The 24,914-nt window shown below is 41.3% G+C and overlaps 1 protein-coding gene across 10 annotated transcripts in view; it reads right to left on the bottom strand.

Moving 5' to 3' along the window:
* Positions 1-24,914, bottom strand: part of ZNF804A (zinc finger protein 804A) — a 257,653-nt gene that overhangs the window by 220,545 nt on the left and 12,194 nt on the right. The window lies entirely within an intron of this gene.

Consider the following 24,914-nt stretch of genomic DNA (forward strand, 5'->3'; position numbering starts at 1 on the left):
GTTGTCACAGATTATAACATAATTATCACCTGAATAGAATTTGTAACACGATGTTTAAAATGACTGCAGGAAATCTATAGAGGATAACAATTACCCATATATATAAGGGCCCATTGGTGAATTGGTCATTAAATACATAATGAACTCTTTCAATTCACCTGTAGATCCTAAGCAGCAAACTCATGAGCCTGTTTGTGCGTGTTCAGATCAGAAAGCACATGTTGCAAAATACTTCACCTAATACTGACTTTTCCCATGCAATTACTAATCTAAATTCAAATCATTTAAATAATATTATAGAAGCATCTCTTGTATTAAGACATGAACTACACAATGAGGATTTGTAATTTGCCGAAGTTCTTTTTCTGGGAATACAAAGTCCCCTTTACTCCATTACATTCAGTTCTAAGAAGATCGAATACACAGCTCATCTCAAATATATGAATACATTATCAGTCAGGATAACAGAATGTAAACATCCTTAAATATTATTTTAAGAAATAGAAAATGGGATATTGGCTAATATGCTGGCCCTTTCTCAGTGAGGTGTATGACCTGAAGAAGAACAAGAGAAATGGAAGAAGCCTCTGGATAGCTGTAGAGTCTGGAACACACCTGCCAGATTCCTGCCACATTTGCTCTAAACATTAAATGGCAGAGGAGCCCTCTAAGCTGTCACTATTAAAGCAGGTAAATCTTGGGGGAGGAAAAAATACATCAGTCAAAATAACTGTAGCCTGCAACGTTTGTATCTCCAGCTCCACAGAATTAGACTGTCAGTATTGGTAAATTCCTGGTCCTGAAAACACAGAGGAAAAATACTTGAAGGATATCTGTATATAAATACTGGCAGAAGCACAAACCAAAGAAAGAACTTGTTTCCATGGAATTAAGTTTCTTGCTCCAGCAAGAAATATTTTTCAACATTTAAAAAAAAAAACAACATACAAAATAATCAGACTAGGGTATTCTTAGCTGTAAATAATGCATTATAAATTAGCAGAATGTATGAATGCTTGATGAGAAGAGCTGTTTCTCTGGAGAGGCACTGAGATCACACTAGGGTCATACAGGACAGGCCCTCGATGGTCTCACCTTCCTAAATGCAGGTTACAGTGATAAAATCACCTTTTTCACATCACAGATCTTAAAAATGGGGAGAACGGTTGGGAAGGAGACCTAAGATGTAAAAATGCCACCAGTACATAAACAGACATAGCTAATTAATTGTGTGCATATTCACACAATACTCTTCAAAATATGCATCAGAACAGTAGAGATTAATATGCTTATAGGAGTATCAATGGCTGACATTTCTATTTCAACCTCTTTCCCTCTTCATCCACAAGCAGTCAGCAACTGCTGCTTAACCCCAATCAGAAGACTGAACAAACAGTTCAGTCAAACAAGGCCCATCAAAATCAATTGCCAGTCTCCACACAAACACCAACTGAAAAACATCCATGACATGAGGCTGGAGCTCAGGCAACCTATGCTTGCTAACTGCTGCCCCAGTGTGGTGCACAGTTTCACAAAGCCAAGTATTTGAATTATAAAGAAAAAATGATCCCACGAAAAATTCCCTCATATTTCTTCATTCTTTTCTATTTTTCTTTATATATCTATTTTAATATTAGCGAATGCCGTGCTTACCACACATTGCTACTTGTCAGATTTCTTCTATACTGGAAAAGTGCTTAGAAGTCCCTCCCAAATGCCATTTTCTTTCCTAGTTCAGCTTTGCTTTACTTTAGGTTTGCCAAGCCAAATACACAGTGAGCTTTACGCACACACAAACCAGCCAAGGATTTGGGAAAAGCAGAGTTGCACAACAGAAGAAAAAAGCTGGAGAAGAAAATGGATGATGGGACCAAAGCACATGTGTGTCACAGAGATAAAGCAACATCCAGATCCATTATGAACAGACACCTGAATGGGAAACAGTCTCCATTGGACTGGCATGGTGTAACACACACGTGGGTTTCTATTTTAAGTAGATTCTATGTCCCAAAAATCAAGTATGCTGAACTGTACTATAAAATAACCAGTCTAGACTGCTCCAAATTATTGTATTGATGACAACAAAAGTTAAATACAATGCAGTATAAATTCATCAGGAATTCAAGTGCCAGCCCATTACCACGCTGTACTAATGCCTAGTGTCAAGTAAGCTATCAGGTGTGGTTCCTTCTCCTGGGAATCCACCACTCTGGCTAACCCTGTGAACAGATCTTGACTTCTCCCTCCCTGGAGGTACCGTAACTACACCCAGTCCTTTGCTAAGTCATGGGCAGCCTTTTCCTATCACCTTTACAGTCTTCTCTGTTAAACTGGTGTGGCAGAAATTGATTCTTTTCAACTCCCCTTTTCAACAGCCCTAAACAGTGCTCCTTTCCAGGAAAGAAAAAAGTACAAATGCATGTATGTTTTCTTTTACAGTTACATAGTCTACTATGCAGCAACCCATGCATTGATTGACTCAGAAAATATTTGCTACGGTCACTGAAAGACAGCAACCCCGAGTTACATGAGATGCAAACACATGGAAACGTCTCCATTTATTTACACGCGGTTGGCTCATGCCGACCATCTCGTAGACTGCAGAAGTGCACCACCCAATGAACTGCACGTCACCACTGTGTTACAAAGAAATCATATTCCAACAGATGGCACCACTCAAATAAAGAGTACAGAAATCTTTGTGTGAGGTGCACGGTTATGTAGTAATAGAAGACTGGAATATAAGACAAGAGCATCTGTTCTAAAGCTCTGTGCCACAGATGGGCAAAACCATGCTCACATAAAAGGTTTCATGGAAGACTCAGTCCCAACTTGCAAAGCAAGCTAAGATTTTGCTCAGACTGATTTCTTCACAATCCATTAATAGAATATTACAAATGCAAAGTATTCAATATTGTCTTAAAAATAATGTTTAAACTCTTCTTTCCTTAGTAGACCTCCATTTGAGGTTTTATCTGTAGTTCCCCAGCTAATTCCCAAGAGAATATCTGATGTCAAAAGTTGAAAAACTGATTTTACAATAGGAGTTACAGTGGTGACCTTCTTAACTAACTTAATATGCCTGGGAAAGCTGTAGATAAAATAATCTCTCCATCCTGTAATTACTGGGAAATCTGGGGGGAGGGAGGGAGGAGAAAAGTGCTGGAATTTTAAACTATATAAATGTTACATGCCCTAAACTCTATGACTACTTGTTTTGTTTTTTTTCTTGTTTAATTAAGAGCATACCACAATTAAAGCAACAGGGGAAAAACCAAAACAAACAAACATGACCAGAAGCCCAAGATGAAACAAAATAACCAGCATAAAATAACTATCACTTTGAAGGAGATAAAGAAGTGCTTGTGTACTGTGTTCCTTTTCTGTGAGGCCAAGAAGATGCAAGTGTTTAGTAACATTGGAAAGGCGAAGAGGAATCTCCGTCGTCTTTCCCATGCACGTGCTGCCCCAAACCCAGGCACTGTGTAGCAGCAGAGTGTGCACTCACAGCTACCAACCAGCTGCTGGCGATTCCCATTCTCCCAGATCAATGTCCAACATTTATACTGGAGATTTGTGAGAGAGGAAAATGCAAAGAAAATTAAGTTGCAGTCTGTTGCTCAAATACATCCTTCGCTTTCCTTAAGTCTGTATGCCTTAACTATAACTCCTGTTCAAGAAGATTAGAGTCCCATCAGTTGGTAGAAAAGGGAAATATTAAGGACTGTGTCAAAGTACCAAGTCAAACAAACAAACAAAAAGAAACACAACAAAAACCTCTTCCCATAAAAACTCCTAACTTCAAAACACAACAAAGGAGAGGAGGAGAGAAGATGGCAGCAGGGAAGAATATTTATTATTTTTGTTTTTTGTTTTTTTCCTGAAATATGATAAAAAAATCCAAAGAAACAAACTTAATTAGTTTTCCTTTAATTATCTCCTCCACCAACAACCCCTCCCTTTTTTTTCCCCCTGAACTGAATCTCAAACAGTTCTATTCAGGACACAGACCAAAGTTACTTCATCTCAATTACAGGACTCTTCTAGCTGAACTGCAAGAAACTGCAATGCACAAGTACAAAAATACCTACTTCCAATAAAGCACTTTTTGGCAGTGCAAATTAGATCGGCTCAAGGTTTCTCCAATGTCACACAACACAAATGCTCCAGGACGCTTCCCTCCTGCATTGGAGTCATCTGATCTGTATTTGTGCTTGCCAGGGCTTCGCTAATGGCTATTTCCAGCCTTTGGCTTCCCACTCCCATACCCAGCTGTGCTGAACTGCTCTTGTCCTTATGCTCTCCTTGAGAAAAAGCCAGCTCATCTTGGTTATATGTACCTGGCAAAAGCAAGCCCTGTCACAAGTCTTTTTCCAGCAAAATATAAAACAAGGAACAAAAACGGGGAAAAAAAAAGCAATACCCAATATTTCAACACACCTATAGCTAATGGGAAAAAAACAGAGGAGTGGTCACATCTCCACCACAACACCTCAGTGCATACGACCTTACTTGTGTCTGTGTGCTGGAAATATCCATGTATGCCTTGGCACAATATTTACTGATGCCAAAAGGTATTAGAGGTTATTGTTTCCTTCAAGTAAGACTGCAATTACAGATCAGGTGGCAATCTCAAAATTCAATATCCTTTCCCATCCAATTTGTATGATTTCTCTGCAAATAACTGTTTCCAGCAACACCGCTGTTAATCACCACGTTGAGATTCAAGTTTGCATATTCTTCTCCATCACAAATCTATTTGAAAATGAGCTTCAGACTTCTCTGCAACTGAGAGAAGTCCATTAATTCCTGTTCCCCTAAATCCAGCTGTACGGATAGGATTACTGAGCCAAAGAACATCAGTAAATGTTAGAGGTAAAAGCAGGAAGGCGGTTGGAAGGGATTTAAGCTGATCACTACCTGCCCATACGTTTTCCTCCAATTTTATTGAGTCATTTCTCAGCGGGCGAAGTGCCAGCTGAACAGAAGGACCTGAGGCAGGTGGGTCGCAGCCACCCCACTTACAGCTATTATGTCCGGTTGTTAAGGGAAGCTGTCAGCTCAGCTTATACAGCAGTACCAAGAGGAAAATGCATCACTACCAATCTGGCTGCCTTGTAATTTTAAAATACATACAGAGGGAGCTGCATGTGTATCATTCTAGTGGAAAATGGTACCATTTACACCCCGTGCAAAAGAATTTATATCCCAAAAATGTATGGCCATTTACTGGCTTTCTTTGGGAAAAAAGTCATGAATCGATGGGAGTATTAGCCTTCCCTAACTTCACAAGTGTTAACCTATTGATGATTCTAACTGTTACTGTCGCCTTTCACATGCATTTCAGCATTTTGCTACAGCAGTAGAGGACAACCATGTCCCAAAACTTCATGCAGTATACAATTAATAACTACGTAAAGTATTTTACACAGGGGAAAGACAACCAAGTCTCATCCAAACAGTTAAAATAGGAGAAAGCAGCTCCAGCACTAAATTCAGATGGAGTTTTGTCACAAATTTCAGAAAGACCAAAAGAGGAAAAAAACAAAACAAAACAAAAAAAGGACTAAAGAGCATCAGCCTGGTCATACCAATTCCTTTGCCCAACTAAGCTGCACAGCCTTGGCCCTGTCGCACTGCAGAGGCATGCAATATAAGCAATCCAGGACAGGAAGATAGGCAAGAAAGAACAAGTGCAAACTGTTTAGACATCCCAAGAGAGGAGAATTGCCTGCATCTTTGTTATGATGATGCTTTATTTAAATCTGAAAGCTAAGTTAGCTTTTCCCTGTGCTATTTCACATGTTCGAGTCTAAGCCAGGCAATTAAAGAAGGCTGAAGGAAACATCAAATGATTTTGCTGCTGCGATACTGCAACAACTGCTAAAGAAGTCAGAGGGCGGCTTTGCTGTGCTGATGCCAAGCTACTCTCCTGTAAGGGAAGCACTGCATCTGATTTAATTCCTGAACTTCTGCATCAAATTCCTCCTAGTTTCAGAGAAAAACAAAAACACTTAAGACTTTAACTATTTTCCTTTTTTTCTAAACATTATGTTCTGTTTCTCTGTCCAAGTTCATACAATCCTAAATTGAAAGAGGCTATGAATTAAACTTAGGAAGTGATTGAATCTCAAGTCATGTTTTGTGAAGTTAGTTCAATAAAATCTAACAAAGAATAAAATTCTAAAAGATGCAGTCACTGAGCAGAAAATGTAGGAGATGGGGAGGAACCAGCAAAGGTACAATTCCTCCAGCAGATGCAGTTATTGCTAACGAAGTCAAAAAGACCGAGTCCTTGATGTGATGGGGGTGGGGAACAGACTGCCTTCAAACACTCAAAATAGCCTGCACTTTTCTCAATATCTCCACTGATTTCAGTGATGAGCAGAGCCATTAATTTCAAATGAGGTGTGAATGTTCTGCTGGAAAAAAAACAAAAACCAACAGCTAATATAAATTGACTTAATAAAAACACTGATACTTTCATTTATGGCACAAGCCTCTCCACCACTTTCTTCTTCCACCTTAAAAAAGAAAACTCAGAGCTGTTTCTGGTACATTTTTGTCAGCAGAATAACATCTACATTAGGAGATGCATTTGCGTTAGTACTTCAGTCCCCAAAGCGTGTACTTTCGAATCTTCCAACTGTTCTCATTTATGATGCTTTGATTCGCGCCATAGAGAAGTCTGGGATCACAGGAGTGATGCTGGAAGATGAACTCCAGGACTTGCCTAACGCACACCAACTGCTCACGGCCTTCCACTCCATTGGAGCGAATGAGAGTTAGCACGAAGAAAAAGCCCTGCAAGTCCATAAGTTGTGCACGCTGGGCTTCTGTCACTCTTGCTCTATGGAGCTGCTTCCTTTGTGCCTCATTACTTGCTAAAATAGACATAGCCGTCATATGGCGAGGAAATTTTGTGTGCATTTGTGCATAACAATGTTTGCATGCAAGCACATATAACAAAAAAATAAGAAATCATTTTTCTTGCCTTATCACCTCATTCATCACGAAGGATGCAGTATATTGTTTAACTATATTATAAGCATAACGTCCAGTGTGTACCTTCTTATAGAGTAATATTCTGATCCCGTAAATAGCTCAGTTTCTCAGAGACATTTATGGCTGTGTCTGCATTAAAAGAAAGATAGCATCATGGATGTGTACAGTGAGGCAGTCAGCGTAAATAAATATGGACCCTAAGCATACTGGGAGCTCTACTTCAAGATTTAGTAGACTTCCTCTGATTCCTTAGACCTCATACATGTTTCAGAGCCGGTCACTGGTTTGGATAGTAATGATCATATTTCTTGGTAAACTCATGGAGAGGAAAGGAGTTTCCTTCAAGAATCCAGTTTGTGTGTCCCAGCACTGCTGTCCACATCACATCATTGTGTAGTAAGCAGGAAATGGCAACTGGCTTAAAAACTACAGCATCTCTCCGAAATGAAATAAAATGTAGGTGCAAGCCAACTGTGCTTATGGAACTTAAGCAACATCAGTACTATAGGCAGTCCTGACTCCCGTGGTATTTGTCAGCTGTCCTCATTCTTGTCAGTAACCATAAGAAATGTAAGATGATTCAAATTACTTTAGTGCAGAAAGAAAGAAAGCTAAGCTGAATCAATTCACCCAGCATTTCTCAGGCTAAAAGCATGCTCAGATAACATGTGGCAACATTTTTAAGCCAAGGTAATGTGATCATTCTTACATTCCCCATGATTAACTTAAACATTCTCCACTTACAGCCTGAAGAACCATAAGTAGCCCTTCCCTGGTTTCCATTCAGTAGAGTGGATGGCTGTGTGGAAATGGAGAGAAACTAAAGCAATCTTCAGGCTAATCGACAGGTTAGAAATACTTAAGCTACCCCAAAGCATGTGTATATTATACACTAACATCCCAATAAACGGAAATATCTGATTCAGCCACCACTGTCCAGTTAAAGTAGAAGACACAATTTATCTCATGTACTGGATATTTCAGTGTGTGGAACAGCAAGATAGTGCTCTATTTTATGAGGCATCACTTACTGGCAACTTGGAGTAGGTTGTAATTAACATCCAACATGAGTGAGATACACAGTTTGACTCAGGAAGAGGATGGGGATCACTGATGCTGCAAAATGAAACAACAAATCCACACCACACCTTATGAAACACAACAATTAAAAGTAACATTTGAAATAGTTTAAATAAGCAAAACGTACACAACGTAAGGAGAAACCAAACCCAAACAACTACTTTTGGTCTATGCAAAGAGACCTGGGAATTCTCTGATATACCCTGTGTTAGAAAATGTTACGATTCCTCCCTGCCTAGCGACTTGAGCATATTAAATTATTATTCAGCGTGCTTAATGCAGGGTAAGGAAGACATTTCTTTTGCGGTATCTGACACCTTTAAACAATTAACATATTTAAGTACAGGCTGCGTTTCCAGGCAGTAAGTGGATCTAAGTATAAAATAATCAAGAGATGTCTTTCCTGTCAGTGGAAGGGCTGTAATGTTAAAGATGGTAACCGAACCGCGTAAGAACTCCTCATGTTTCCCTTGAAAGATTCTGATATTTAAGTATTTGACAGCACTGCTTCTTCAGGCCTTGAGAGGCAGCACAAATGTTCAGAAGATGCTACCTCTTCACTGAGCGTCTCACTAAGTGTTTTTTGGCTTTTCTGTGTGCGTTTGGGGTTTTTTTCTAGAGAAAAAGAAAGCTGCTTTCCAGTTCATTTAGTTTTTCTACATACTTGGAGCGCCAACCTGATGAATAGCTCATATGAGTGCCCAGCATTTCACAGCTGACCATTTCCTATTTGCTTACGTATCAACAAGCACATCCATGTGGATGCACAGGGAGCACACAGTTACCAAACATACAGTTATTATGGGCGTCTAGAGAGACTACTCTTCCGGGAGATGAGCTAGAGAAAAAAAAGAAGGAAGACTCTTCAATGAGGTGTGACATATTGGAGTCAAACGTTTCCCAGTCTTTTCTTAAACATGCATGTGCGCCTTTTAGAAAACACATTTAAGCACTATTACCTTTTCAGTATGTGCTTTTTAGATTCAGAATGGATATAAGGACGAAGTTTTTTACAATAGGAGTGGTGAGGCACAGGAACGTGTTTGCCCAGGGAGCTGGTGGATGCTCCATGCCTGGAGACACCCCAGGTCAGACTGGACAGGCTTCTGAGCACCCCGATCGAGCTGTAGGTGTCCTTGTTCACTGCAGGGGAGTTGGACTCGATGGGCTTCAGTGGACCCTTCCAACTGAAATGATGCTATGATTTTTGAATATCTACTTGACTTTTTGACTTTCTGTAGTTTACAAGTCCAACAAAAGGAGCAATTTGCAATGTAGCTCACTGTGTACCCAACCAAGGTTCATGCTGCCACAGGTCCTTGAGATCTACTCAGTAAATGCCCGGAGTTGCAGAGTTCTCTTAGAAGTCTATTTTTCTGCATGTTGCTCTCTTTCAGCGAATGAAAGCATGATGTGCATTGTTAGCAATGCTACTTAAATAATCCGTGTTTCCTTCCTTGTTACCAGACAAATCCCCTCCCTCAACCTACCACCTCTCCCCTTCAAAAATCGTGTTTTTATTGCTTTTGTACAATAAACTTTCTGTAAGAAAACTTTAGCAGAGATGCCTTCATTTTCATTTGACCACCATCTGCTCACTTAGGTCTGCCTGCATAAACAAAGCCTCCACCACGGAGTCCATATTATGAAAGGAATGGTGGCCATTACGATCTATTTTTTACACGTATTTGTAGCTGCACGTGCACACACTCCACACTGAGCATACTGGCCCAGTCTGCTGTTAGCAAAAGCACTGCTGGTAACAGCTTTGTCCTCACTCAGAAATAAATACAAAACAAACACAGAAATACAAAATTACAAAATGAGTTCTGTCTACTCAGGCTTTCAGAGGATTGGTCCCACTTGTAAGCGCTCACAAGAACAAACGCAGTATTATAAGCAGAGAAACAAGAGAAGCATGAAGCATTTGTACTATCCTCTCACCTACAAATCTAAACACAAAAAACTCTGTTTTCCAAATCAACTACATGCCAGCCGCAATGATATTATTAAATCCATACTAAATCTAACAAATTAATGAGGTAAGTAATCAAAACTGTATTAGAGACCTTATCCTTACTAACCAATCAAAAACACTTCTTTACTTTCAACCAAAATAGACATCCAAACAAAAGCTCACAGCTTAAATCCACATTTTCTGATTGACAGTTAATCTATTTCTAAGATGGCCCCCAGTTTTCAGAACTTGCAAAGATCTGGGATGTGAAATGGAATAAAGCCCAAAAAATAATTAAACAAAAAGGCAATAGTACGGAGGTACAGACAGAAAGGAAAAACGCAAAGAAAAGAAGAGGTGAGAAAGAAAGAAAGCAGTAGCATGGGACAGAGACCACAGCAGAGAACTGTATTGAGCAAGTTATCTTCCATGTACAAGTCATGGCGTCATTGGCAATCCCTGTCCCTCCAGAAAAGTAAAAATAAAAATGTAAAAGAAAGCTAAGAAAAAGAAGATGGCAATAAAAGAAATGAAACGGGTAAAGAAAAAGGTAGCAAGAAATAATTGCATGGTTTAATATATATACATATATATATTTATATGTATATATATATGGGTTGATGTCCAACAAAAGGAATCCTTAATCCTTTCATTTTCTTCAACTGCTTCTGAAATCCGTGGCTTTGTCATCAAAACCATTGCTTAGAAGACAATCCCAGCGCCTCCAGGATTTTATTTTATGTTTAAGTGCCTGAGCATACATATTAACTTGTCAGCATGGCATTTGAAAGTTTAATGACATTTTCCTTCCATTCTTATAATTGCTAAATTCAGTACTCAAGTGGGAGGTGAAAGCAATGCAGCCTTGCTACCCAAGCAGCCTCCCATTTATCCAGTCCAGTTCTTCTCTTCTGTGACGCTCAATTTCATTACGCTTAATCTGTCATTTTAAAAATTCCATCTATGAAAAATGATGAAAGAACCCCAAGTCATGGTAGACAGCAAGCGATGAGTGACAATCTGGCCAGAATGGTAAAATTTAGAGAACTAAATTGTACAACTGCTTAAGAATGAACGGTGAGATCCAAGTTCAAAATAGAGCAAACGCTGCCAAATATTTGCAGTGAAAGAAGCAAATTTGACAGTCATCTTTCAAGAAAAACTTCCGTGGATTCAGGTCATCTCACTAAACAGAAAGGGAGATGAGGAGGGTCAGCTGGAGCAGGCTGGGGCTCAGAGAGCCAGGACAAGATGGAAACATTTAGTAAGGTTCTATTTGCACAGAGCAAGGCCAGGGTAAAAAGAGCCAGTCAGATTTTCCACAGACAGTGTGGGGAAAGAGGGGTGGAGGCGAGGATAAGAGTAAAATGGGTCAGAAATAAAACAGTTCTGCCTCTGTGTAGAAATGCTTCATATTAATTAAAATTCTCCCACAAGGAAAGGAACTTACACAGACACATGCACTCATTACGTATGTATGTAAACTTTGCACAGTCATTACTGGAGAAGAAATAAATTTGTCAGCTCTTGCCAAGGATCACCTTTTTCTTACAAAAATACAAAGAAACCTACCTTACAAGTGTCACAGGAAGAGTTCTACTTAAGCACCTTCCTGAGAAATGGAAAGTTCGATTTGATATATCAAAAGCAGTTGAGAACTTACAGCGCAACTAAGGACACTAGAAAAAAAAGGCAACGATAAAAAGCCACACCAGTACCACAGCCAAATGCTGCATTAGCAGCAAGGTATTTAACGAGTGGAGAAATAGGGATGGCATAAAAATAGGATAAAGTGAGCGGTCCCAGTGATCTTAATGAGACTATGTATAGAATAAGTACGTCACTATGAATGCAGACCACGTGATCCACCCCCAGCTATCTGTACATCAAGGGACCATTATAGCAACATCCAAAGTATTCTTATAGTTTCCACTTATGGGCTACTGGGAACTGCTTTGATAGACTCATATTTTAATGCTGGAGTGAGTTAAAAAAAAAAAAAAAAGGAAGCCTCAGTATAATCAAGACTAGAGGAACTGATGTATGAAGAAAGAAGAAAACAGCTAGAATGTTCCAAGCCTGCAAAGATGCAAGTAATGCAGATTCCTACAGCTTGCAAATATCTGAAGGATGTAACCAGCAAGGAGGGATGACAATTAGCACAAAATGGGCTTAGCAACATATAACTGAGAGGAAGGAGTTGCAAAAATAGTAAGCATATTAGAAGTTGGGATTTTTTCTTTTTTAACTGCAGAAAATGTAACAGCAGTTACGAAGCATCCCACATACACATACACACATACACACCAGATCCTCTCACGCAGTGCAGTGCTAACCTCTTCCTCCCAGAGGGGAGCCATGACCTTGTCAGACATCTCCTAACACACGGGTTGACCAAAAGCCCTTCTACAACATTTCTCCTTGGAATGACGATGCTTTCTATTCTCAACCGAACTGCAGAACAGATTTGCATGGCAAAACAACTACACTGAGTACTTATGGCTATTCACTTGGATAAAAATGTTGAAGTGATTACAGCTAATAAAAATGCTATTTCAAAACCTCTGAAGTGATATTACAACTCGGATGGGCCATATGGTTTCGGTGTATTTATACTGCAGTGAGCTCCTTGGGGTGTTTTTCATGTCAGCTGTGACTGGGGTGGTGCACTGGGCACACATGGCAGGTTCGGGTGGCAGGCGACCGCTGCGAGCTGCCTGTCCACCCAGGCTTCCCACTGCCACGTTTAGAGAGGTGCTTCCTCCCAAATTTCAGCATTCATTCCCAGTCCCAGTAATCAAACACGGGTGTATCTGGCAATAAATTATGCAAAATTGCCTGAAGAGAGACTGTTTTGCCAGCAACAGCAGATGCTATTCTAGAGGCCCGTGTTTCATTTACTAGAACCCCATCCACATGCTAACAGCACTGAGCTCCATCGTAATTTCTCCCATGTCATCAGGAAGTCAAATCTGCTCTGCAATTCCCCAGAAACAAACAGGAAATATCACTGAATAACACACAATAATACACAGGAACATCTTGTAACACCAGACCTAGTGTTTCGACGGATGACAGGAGGGCCTTTGAAGTAGGGTACTAAGTATTTTTAATTCATAGGTGGCTGCCATATTCATATGTGTTACTTATCTTCATTTTTTCACTGAATTACATCATGAAACAGAAGTACAGTTATATTAACCCTATTGTAACCCTGACATTTTGTGGAAAATGGGGCCTATTAGTAATTAAGCTTAAAAGTAAAGGTAATACAGTGCTCTCCACTTCACTGACAGCACTACTCATCATGCATTTATAGCTCATACAAGGACCCTTGACAAGGGAGAGAGAACTAGGCAAATGCGTTAGCAACTGTGAAAATGAGATAAAAGCTACTGACTTTGTAACCTGTAATTCACCAAAAGCTTTTTCTTCATTTTTTTCCTCGAGTTAAACACACACTTTAAGAGACAAAAGGTCCATTTTTTTCCTCTCAGTGCACACATGTGAGACTCATTAATGTTAATTGGATTTATGACTGCCCACTGAAAAGAGAAGGAACTGTAAAGATTTCACATTTGCAGGGAAACAATCAGAAGAACAATTTCTTGTCTGTCTGGCTGATGAAGAGATGGAGAAATAATGGATGAGTCATTTTACATTCTGATTCAAAATTCTTAAAATAGATGAGATGAAAACACTGATTTCTGCAAGGGTCATATTCATGCGAAGGATTCTTTCTAAGAAACCAATCTGAACCTTCAGGTGTATCTGTGCTTTTAATTACCTAACTGAGAATAAATCATTGTCTCCAAATTGCAATTATACAGATTTGTAGCAGTAATTCAATTTGGCAGGTGTAAAATACAAGTGTAATTCCTCTGTCCTCCCTGTAGTCTTCAAAGAGACACTGAATTTGAGCCATTTGATAATTTCTTCCATATTGTAGCTTTCACATTCAGTATGCATCAAACTTCTGATAGATCATTTTGGAAGGCAATTATACATGGCTACAGTTACTCTAATAATCAATTTCAATATAAATCCAATATGCACGTCTTGACTCCACTGTGGTGTAGCTTTAGCAACTACTTGATCCACCACGACCAAAAAGCTTCCAAGCAGGATCAAAACCTCTGCTATCTGTGATGGGAGTAGGGGAGAACAGAGTCTTCATGTAGACAGACTTGCCCTATGGGGACTTCTCCAAAGCAGGTCTTCTACTCAGCCTCCAATTCATTGGATGGGATTATCTATTTGTCTGAAACAGCAACTTCTTACAGGAAAAAGAGAAGGGGCTTTGACACTTTCCCTCAGAATCATATTTAAGTAAAGCACAGACAGTAAGAACATTATAAGAAGTTAATCCAGTGTCATATCACCGTGTTAAAAAAAATAGGTCTGAATGTAGACAAAACATATGTATTTTATATGTGTGTGTGTGTATATATATATATATATATATATGCACACACATTTGCATCTATGTATAAAACAAAAACATCCCGCAAACAAACTGTACCTACTGTACGACGGGATGCAAAAAGTCTGGCCTATTTCCTGGAAATACTCAGGCCATGGAAGCCTACACTATCCATCCCACAGTATGAGAGCTGTGTGAGTTCTGTGAGAAGAAGAGCTTGCCTGAGTTTTCCCGTCTTTTTTCCCTGCTATATTCTGTATCTCCTGCAATACAGAGGAAAAAAATGGCTATGTACATCAGAATTGGACCTCTGCACCCGGCTACTACGTGCTGACCAAGAAGATTGGCACAGGAACACACCTAATGCTTTCCTCGATACCCATACCTGCACAGCAGACTGACCTATATTTAGAAGAGCAAGATCAACAGATAAACATTGCGTAGACCTTGGAAGTTCTTTGTGCTTCTCACTTCAAAAGCACACAGAAACTTTCCTCTCTGCTGTACAGTTGCGAAGACACGAGGATCAGGACAGGCCGCTGCTTCCCAGATTTCTTTGCCAATACAGAGAAGGCATCTGCCCATGATGATGACTAAATAATACTGGATTTCTTCATCTCTGTCAGTGCCAGACAATCAGCATACAACCTCTTTAGAAAATGCTCAGTTTGATCTATCTTGCCTCTGCACGATAATGTTCTACCAAAAACAAATCACTTCTTTATCAATAGTCCTCCTGAGTGCCTTTTAAAAGCCTTTCCAAAATTAAGAGTATACTCGCCAGCACTTTTTAATATGAAAAAGTGTAATCAATAAAATACTGCTGGTAACTCAGATGATTTACAGGAGGTGGGGGGGGGAATTAAATATGAATTAGTTTGGAAGAGTTCCGAGCCCATCATCTTTCTTAATTATAAATTGGGTCACTGGCTACGAATTGCATGACTCAGCTCAGGAATGCCTGAAAAGAAATCATCAGTAGATTCAACAATTGCACTTGATTTATTTCTTGGAGCTACAAGAAGCACTATGTCTGGGATCTCTAATGGTTTAGGAGATCCCCAGAGAAAGCTGATGGTGATGCTACTTCTGTTAGCTACGCATCAACTGGGATGAGGGGAGAAGAGAGTAATCCCAAGAAGCTGTGAGCAGAATGTAACACTGACATGCCTTGCTCCCCAAAGAACCTCTTCGTGGCAGAATAAATTAAAAACCACTCTCCTACAGACTGAACTCAGAATCACGATATGAGTGAGGTTGGAAGGGACATTCAGTCTTGTGCCTTTCTTAAAACACTGCTGTGTAGATTAAGGCTGCTCAGTCAAGTTCTGAGCATCTCCGAGGACGGAGATCTGACAGCCTGTCCACAGCTTGACCGCTCTCAGAGCAATTTATTATTTTCCCCTGTACTTGATCACAGTTTCTCATACTCCCATATGGGCCCACTGCCTCCCACCACACAACTCTGGGGTATCTGCCTTACCAAAACCACTCTGAATCTCTCAAGTTCCTCAATGAACAAAGCAGACACTACGACTGCTGGCACAATGAATATGCAAGAAGCGAGAGGCAAAACTTTGCCACTGAGCTAGAGTTATTCTCCATCACTGAACCAATCTCGTCAATTATTATAACTGTTTGCTATTATTCAGTAATTTCTCATTTTCTCTGTATTGGGTATTTCTGTTTCCTTTTCACACCTATTTTATATTATTCTCAAGCTCTTTGCTTTAGAGATTTAGGTTCAGGTTGCCTTCATCGACAGCTTCACCAAACCACTGTTTAGATCAAAATGCCATGCAGAGTCAGGATTGTCCCCAAAGTTTTAATGCCAGACGTTTTATGAAAACCCACTTTACTGAGCAGCAATTGATAAGCTATTCGTTAATGGGTATTGTGGTCTTCTGCTAGAAACACTTTCAGCTGAAATTAAATACTTAGAAGCTGCAGCTATTTGAACAGCTAACCTAAGAGAATAATTACATTCTGCCATGTAAATCAATTTGTGAGTCTATTTACTAAAACTTTATGGAAACCAATACAGAGTAAAAGAATCTGATTTTTTTTTTCTTTTTAAATACAATCTCAGACACACAGATTCATTTTTCTGTAGAAGGGCGTTATCAGTAAGCTGGAAGGACAGCAGTTTTCCTAATTCAGGAAAGTTCTCTCTAGTTGGTGAAGAGGCAAACTCCACAAGATGTTTTGCAATAAAAAGTCGTAAAGAGGAAGACCTGCCCAAGACCCGTCCAACCTACAGAGTGTGGTTATGAGCTAGATGGGAGAAAGGCAGCAACTTGAGTACTGGAGCCGGGCCTGGCCCCAGCAGGAGCAGCCTGATCACTTGCTATTTGGGGAAAGGAGAGTCTAAAATTACCACATTGACAAAAAAAAAAAATAATCTTCAAGAAATGCAAATCAGCACAGCCAGACAAAAAGCCTGACCAGTTCAAATGATGTTCCTAAATCTTTTGTGCAACTAGAGAATACTGATGAGAGGCTAAAAAAAAAATCTCTCCCGGTTCCTCACCTAAACCTGACCATTTTCCAAGGCGTTTGTCAAGAATCTGAAGTCAAACCCCTGGCTGTTGGAAGACAAAAGCAGGAGAGCAACACCAGGCCAGAAAGCCAGGTTCACTCCCTAAGTCTTATTTAGGCATTTGCTCTTAGTGCAGCAGAGGAAGAAATTGCATTTCCTTTCTTACGACGTTATCTGCACAGCTACCAGAGGTTGGAACCTGCATTTCCATACTGAAAACATTTGGAAATGTGCTCTCTGAAGTACTAAGAAATGGGGCTGCACAGGAATTTCTGAGCATCCAGCACAGCCTGGATGCTCAGAAAAAGCATTCAGTGCCAAGGGCAAAAGAAGCCCTCCGTCCAGCCTGTGCCCCTGCCGCTGCCAGTCCTCAGGGGAGGGGAACTGCAAACACATTATAACAAAATAAATTAATTACTGCGGGAGTTTACAGTTCAAGCTCCCCGTGGCCATCAGGCAGTTTCTTATTTCTCTTGGAAAAACAAGGTTAAACACGACAGGCATTGTGCCTCCTTGTGAGTAAATGTTGTTTTGTTTACTTTTTGCTTTTTTTAAGCAACATCAAGCTCCAGCTCATCCTGGAACAGTCTCTCTCCAGTGCCAGAGGGAGAACGTTTGTTCTCTCTACAAATAAGCGTGGCAAAATAAAAGGGTCCGATCAGTGCTTGTTTATAGTGATAGGACAAACACAGCTAGATTAGGAAGGCTCACTGCCTCTCCCATGTTCACATTTGAATCACGAGTGAAAAAGAAAATCAGCTCAGTTTCCCTGGCCACCAGGGTAAATCATCTACGCAACAAATAAGGCCATCATCATCATTAATTGTATTAAGATATTAAATAATAGAAAATACCGCAGATTGATTTCATGGGATTATCTAGCCCATTCCTGTATCCCAGGATGCATCTATCCATCCGCTTGGCTTTCTGCAGGAACTAATTGTTCTCCTGGCACATCTAAGTGCCAGGCAGAAAAAGGAAGTATTTTCATTGCCACCAGTCAGGGGCATCTGAGACCTTGCAGTTAACTTGGTCAAAAAAGCCCTGCTCGAAAACCCACTGCGCAAAGCTCTGACCGCCCTTCATCTCAGCGCCCTCCAGATCTGCTCCTCACTGCTGAGCAGTGCTACCAGCGGTGAATCCCTACTGCTAGCAGGCAGGAAGCAGCCCCTTCCCACAGCCCACGGGAGGGGTGAGGCGTCCAGAATTCCAACCCGCACACTGAGAAAGCTCGCTAACAAGCTTTCAGAAGCCTAATGAAACCAAAAATACGACTGCTTTTGAATACTCAGAAACAAACTTGCTGTTTTCCAGTCAGCGTATTCGAGCAGTGTGTTAAAATTAACGTTCAGTATCTCTGAGCTACAAGATTGCTACGGATATTTGCATCTGAAAATATTCAAGGCAAAGGCTCTCCTTACGCTTTAAGGCCTTGATCTGGAAAAAAAAACCTGAACAAGTGTACTAATTTAACCATGGTAATAGCCTAATTACATCCAACAGAATACCGATGTGTTTGAAGTTTACCATGCATTTAATAAGCTTTTACAGTACAAAAGCTCAGTCGTAACTCTACTTGAATCAGGCACTGCCCCAGTTTAAATCTGCTGCACATCAGAATCCAGCTCCTACTATTCTCTGGACCAGACCATGCATTCCTATGAAGTCTGATGTAGATGAAAGCGCCGAGCACATGCTGAACTTCCAAAACTAAGCAGAATGTGGTGTGGTAAGAGGAACCACTGTAGGTGAGCACTTTCTTCTACAGCTGAATTTGAATTCTGTTCATATAAACCAACCTCAGCTTTGAGAGCCATAAGATAACACAAGAATAGCAGAAGTATTTTATTCTCACTGCATGAGACTCGTGAGGTTCTAATAACCCCCTGGTCACCCAGCTGAGAACCAATCCTGCTGAAAATGCTCTGAATCGATGCTCTTTCCTCGAGCCTTGTAATGCAAGGAGTCACTTGCATTCATGTAAATTAATGCAAGAAGTAGAATAAAGATACAATTTTACTGTTAATTCCATGTTATTAAATTATTCCATTGTTTTCTCAGTGGCTGCTTCTCAGTCATTATTTAAATGGCACTGATTAACTATTTGAATTAACTTAAGTAGATTTTGTTGTTGTTTAAAATTTTTAATGAGTTTTAGCAGCTTTCATAGAAAAAGTAAGAACATTTTCACATCCAACCATCAGCTCATGAGCACAGAAAGTACCAAAGACATAAAGAGCCCCATGGGATACAAGATATAAAAGTAACAGGTGACGTTCATTTCCTACTCCACCAAATTTCAATAAACAGCTTGACTTTTTGCAAGTCACTTTGCCACATAACTTCAGGTTCAAGTATTAGACCCTAGGTGAGCCTGTGGCACTGCTGCAAGCCCGTAGATACACGCTGCCTATATTAACACTGATGGCTCACAACTAGTGTATTCAACTAAACATCTGCATGGTGTTCAGCTCAAAATGCCCAATGGTTCCTTTTAGATCACAGGGGTGCAAGCCTACAGTTAAGGATCAGTTGAGTGAGGTGCCAGACAGCAACTGTTCCACTTGCAGCTCCTGTCTTGGTACATACGATCCTCAGATACTGATTGTTTGTAGCACAGAAGCTCTCTCTTTACATATATATTCCATGTACTTGCTCATAAAATAGATTTCCATGTCCACCACAACTTGTTTACTTTAGCTGATCTGGAAATACAACTATATTCTACAAAATGTAAAAGAAATAAAGGCAACAGACAGTCTGAGCAACAGATGGCATTTTCAAAATACACAAGTGTAATCAATATCTGAACTCCACAGAGTTTTTATAAAACTGGAACTAAGGCCTAGAACTCAAATACACACACACACACACATATATATAAAAAAAAGCAGCTTAGTTCCATAAAGGTGAGTATGAGGTAGATGTTGGTAATGGTGTAAATGGATGTCCAACAGCTATTTAGGTAGACCTGTACCTATTTAGCTAGACCTATACCTATATGCTGTATGCTAAAGGCCAACACGTGTTCCCTGTGCTCGTGCTCATGTCATAGCTGACTTGGAGCCACAAAGCTCTCCTGTGTGGTGGCAACATGGATGGAGCTGCTGTGTCTCTCATCTCCACAAGGCACATCACGCCAAGCTCAGAGCTGAATCAACCACGGCAGCACAGGTTCCAGTCTGAAAACATTCGTGCCTGTCACCCTTGGAGCAGGGACCACTACACATCTTCTATCTCTGCAGTCTCCTGTGTATGTATAGCTGAATGTACAGCTACATACGTATGTACATACAGACATACACAGAGAGTTGAGAGAGATGTTACTGCTGTACAAAACAATGGATTTCTGTGATCAGCACATCACAATCCTTCCCTGACGTACTTGAGCATGTAACAGGACATTACTTCTGATCGCCAATGGAGAAAACGTGTTTGTCCAATCAAATGTGAATAGGCCTTCCACGGCCACTTCTCCATCCCTATAAATCTTGATGAAACAGGCACGAGGGGAGTACCTAGAGGTGAAATGGCAGGTGCTCAGTCTCTAGACATGTCCCAGCTATTCAAAAGACCAAATTAAGTGTCAGTGTTTCTGCGGACCAGCCCGAACTCACACACACCATCAACTGCCAAACAGCACCTCAGAAAGGAAGATGAATTACAAAGGAAGACTAGTGCCATCTGACCTCAGTAACACAAGGCATAAAGAAGCACGTGCTAAGAATATGGAAATTTTAGGAGATCCTTAGACAAAAAGGAAGAGATGTAGCAATGGGAGAGGTATATATAACTGCTTTCACTAAGAAAAGTAAGGAAAAGCTTCAAAGTCACCGAGTACGAACCCTGACAATAAATGGCCAATCAGGCCCACATTCATCGACTGAAACACCAAGAAATAAGCATTATTACACAAAAGCACAGAAGGAGCATCAGAACATCACCTTTGGTATGTTTTTCTGACCCCCATCGTAAGTCCTGAGTTTCTAGTTTGAAAATTGCCTGTAACACAAAGGACAGGCAGCGATCTGTTCATGCACACCAACAAAACCAACAACATCCTTTCTAAAGGGCTGAAATTACATGAAGTACTTCAGCAGCAGATTAGCTATCATTATGAGATTACACCTATTTGAAGAATGCTTCAGATGGCAGGAACTGCCATGGGAGAAAATAAAGCCTTATTCAAGAGCCCAGATACCACCAATTTCTTTTAATAAAACTCCTACATTCTCAAAAGAAATTTATGAGTTTAGATGCTATTCTTCCACATATGCTGAGCCTCCTTCACATCAATTCATAATTCCTATTTATTTTCCTGGTAAGGAGCAATGGATTATAATTGAGTAAGTGTGCCCTTCATGCACTGAGCAGTTATTCAGGCCCATTACAGAGCACTCATACTGCAAAGCTGTACCATCAGATAGTCAGAACCACACTAGATAGACATTCCTTCGTTCTTCCCCATCATCTCGCTCAAAGCTCATTCACAAGCAGTTTTTCTCAATTAGTGAAAGCGTTTTTCATGGTAGTCTATTTATCTCAGATTGCCTAAATACACCTTTTTCTTCATTCTTTCTCATGCCTTTCTCTTCCCTCCGTGCATCCTGTCTTGACTGAAGGAATTAGGGTCTTTCCCCTCTCCTATTTCTTACTTTCACCTCTTATTCCCTTGCTTCCATCTCTCATATAACCGCATCTCATCTATCTGCACTCAGTAGGCAGTACAGCTATGCAAGACTAGGGAAATGACCTGCCTGTGAATACAACCATAGAAACACTGCAGTTTCCCCCTTTTTACCCAAAAGGAGCTATCTGATCCTCTCCATTGGGAAAAGTGAAGATGACCTTCTCCACGTTTCCCACCTCCCCAAGGATTAGCAGCAGGATGTTGGTTAGCTCTCGCACCTCACCCTTGACCAGCAGAGGGACAAGGAAATCTCACAGTCATTAAAGGGAAATCTGTGTAGAGGTTCAGGCTTTTTGTTGTTGTTCTTTAAATCCGTCCTCTTTTCCAACCAAAGCAGAAAGCGCAAGTTTTTTGTGCTTCATGTTCCCTGCCTGGTGTGCAGGGCCTTCCACCTTTTTCTTCCCATTACCTTATGGGAGCTTTGAACCAAAACTTTTTAAAGCTTTAAATTAAATATGTGAAACAGAACGCTGTCAAAGGACAAGTAGGTAAGAATCACCTGCAGGGACAAACACATAGGAAAAAGTGTTTCTCATGTCCTCTTTTGGAGAGTGGGGCAGAAAGGAACAGTTCCAGATGAATCCCAGACCCCTCCAGAGCAGGATGACAGGCAAAAACCCTAAGGACTTTCCTCCCCAGAAATCTCATGAGCTCCAGTTTTGCAGACAGGCCAACATTAACCCATGTAAAGACAGAATCTGGATTCGATCTTGCCATGAGGTTTTGGTGATACAAAAGCACATACACTGTTAAGCGTTTGAGCAAGGGGGGGGAAATAAACGACCAAAAACCCAGCTTCATCAGTTGACTATGACCAGTGCTACTTGCTATACAACTCTAGCAGAGCACACACAGTCTTACTTTCTTAGGGAGGATGGGGGTTAGAGCTCCTCAAAAGAAGCAAGGCTAATAAATGTGCCAAGTTCTGCACAGAGGCAATTCTATGGTGCATGAGCAAAGGCTGTTTTCATGTTCTCCTCAGCTTATGAGAGAGCAGGGACTTTCAGAAAACACGGGTGAGGAGCACAGATGAACACAGACCAAATACTCGAAAGCAAAACGTGAAAATGTGCCTGAGTCAGAGCTGCTCCAAAATACTTCTGGCTTTCAGACTTAGACATCACTGGTTTTCCTAGGCTTCTTCTAGGACAGAAGACACCAAGAGCATGTTAAGAAAGCTGGTGTTCCCACTAGGACTTGCAGAGGTGTATTCTACTTTGTATTAGTAAAGATTTTACACCTTTGTAAGGCTATAAGCCTATCTATAGTAGAAGCACCTAATCCTCCAAAATTATCTAACATCTGAATTTCCTGTAAAGGCTGTCTGAAATCTACTTCAGTGCCTCAGAACCGTTCATTTGAGCTACCTAACCATGCCACACTGCAACTCGGCAGCATGCGTACCTACGTGATATCAGAACTCACCCAAACACAAATAAATCTCCATGTCTGCACGCATTCCATCTATTTCACAGTGAGGGACTTTGCTATGCTGTTAAGAGAGCAGACATCAAGAACTCTCCCTTTCTAACCCAGTGAAAACTATCAGTCATATCGCTCCCTGCCCACAGCAGAAGCTCTCAAAGGTAAGGGCTCTAATGGCAAATCCAGAACCAGTGCTGTTCTTTTTCCCCCACAAGCATCTGTTCTGTCTCACTCAAACACAAGGTTGAGTTAGATTTCTTTCCAGAGCGTTTCAAAGCCTATGCAGTATGTTTGTATGAAGTTTAAGATGAGTCTCCTCAAACATATTTTGATAACCACTGCTTTCACCAAAAATAGAAATCCCAACTCTTCATATATCAAGAAAAAATAAAAAAAGAAAACACTGTTGAAACAGAATCAGTTATGAACTGCAAGATGACACGCAGTCCCAAAGTTACACCAGAGCCTTGCCAAACGTATCGTGACTGAAATTGTTCTGCAGAGAGAAGGCGATGCTTCATGCAATTATTTAAAGTGTTCTGAGTGTTGCTACAGTAGGTCTTGGGTTGGCAGCTGTGACAGTGAGATATTACACACACATTGCCATCTCATGGATGCTACAAATATTTGTTTGAAATTCCAAGAATGTATTTTCTCATAGCAAAATAGGCAGAAGCCATAGCACGTAAAATTGTCGTAAGATTTATAACGTGAAAGCAGGAACTTTACACTTGAAACCATCCAAAAATCTGCCTCGGATTCTCTCGTAGTAGTTACTATTTTTATGACTTGGCTCAGCCTCGCTTTAATCTCTTTATTTAGGAAGAAACTGCAAGCTTGCCAACTCCAGCAAATGTTAAGTACTTCAGTAAATTCCCCATCAATATAGGGCATGCATTCGAGGGAATGGGAAGACAGGCAGCGAGCCCTGCTCCATCTCCTGCAGAAGGGATTGGGGAACAAGAGAGAGACGGCAGCACGGCTGAGCCCCGGCAGCCCCAACACCTCCTGCAGCACAACAGGGACAGAACAGCGCCCAGCCCGTGGTGGGGCCCAGCCTCACGTGGGCAGAAGGGCGCACGCTGGGCCGAGGTGCCCCTCTTTGCCAGCTGAAGTTCGGGGAGTGGCAGCACAGCAAGTCAGCACCAGGCGGGAGGCAGGAGATGCTAGGGCAGCGACGCGGCGTGTCTGCACAGCGACAGGGCTGATCCGCTGCGCAGCCATTCCCAAGTTACCTTGCCAGGTGCTCTTAACTGATCCATCCCTTCCAAACCTAGAGTTGTGTTTTTTAAATAACTCGGCAATCAACCAGCTAGCACCAATTTCTAGGGCTTCCAAAGCCGCTAGCAAACGAATAAAGCTTTGCACCCAAAGAGCCCGTACCACGGGTAAACAAGTTTCTGCTCCTCGCTTCACTTTTAGAGTGGAACATCCCTCTGTCCCCCGCACCCCGGGCGATGCAAACGACCTGGTGACCGGCACCCCGTCCCCAGCACCAGATACGCACTGGTTGCATCCCCGGACAGCTTCAGCACTCGCACCGGTGCTTCAGGCTGTCGACCCCCGTGCAGCTCGCAGAGCCCTGCCCACCCCGGGACGCCCATCCCCGGCTGTCCCTGCCGGGCTCCCGGCCAGCCGCCTGCCCAGCCGCCGCGCTGAGCCCGGAGCGCAAAGCCGCCGCGAACCTCAGCGTGGGAGGTGCTGGACAGAGGCGCCGAGCCCCGCCGCCCCCGGTAGAGCTGCGCCCCACCCCCGGCACTGCAAGGCGCTACCGTACAGCCCCTACAGATCTATC

This window comes from Gallus gallus, chromosome 7, assembly GCF_016699485.2.
Source record: "Gallus gallus isolate bGalGal1 chromosome 7, bGalGal1.mat.broiler.GRCg7b, whole genome shotgun sequence".
In the NCBI taxonomy this organism is placed as follows: Eukaryota; Metazoa; Chordata; class Aves; order Galliformes; family Phasianidae; genus Gallus; species Gallus gallus.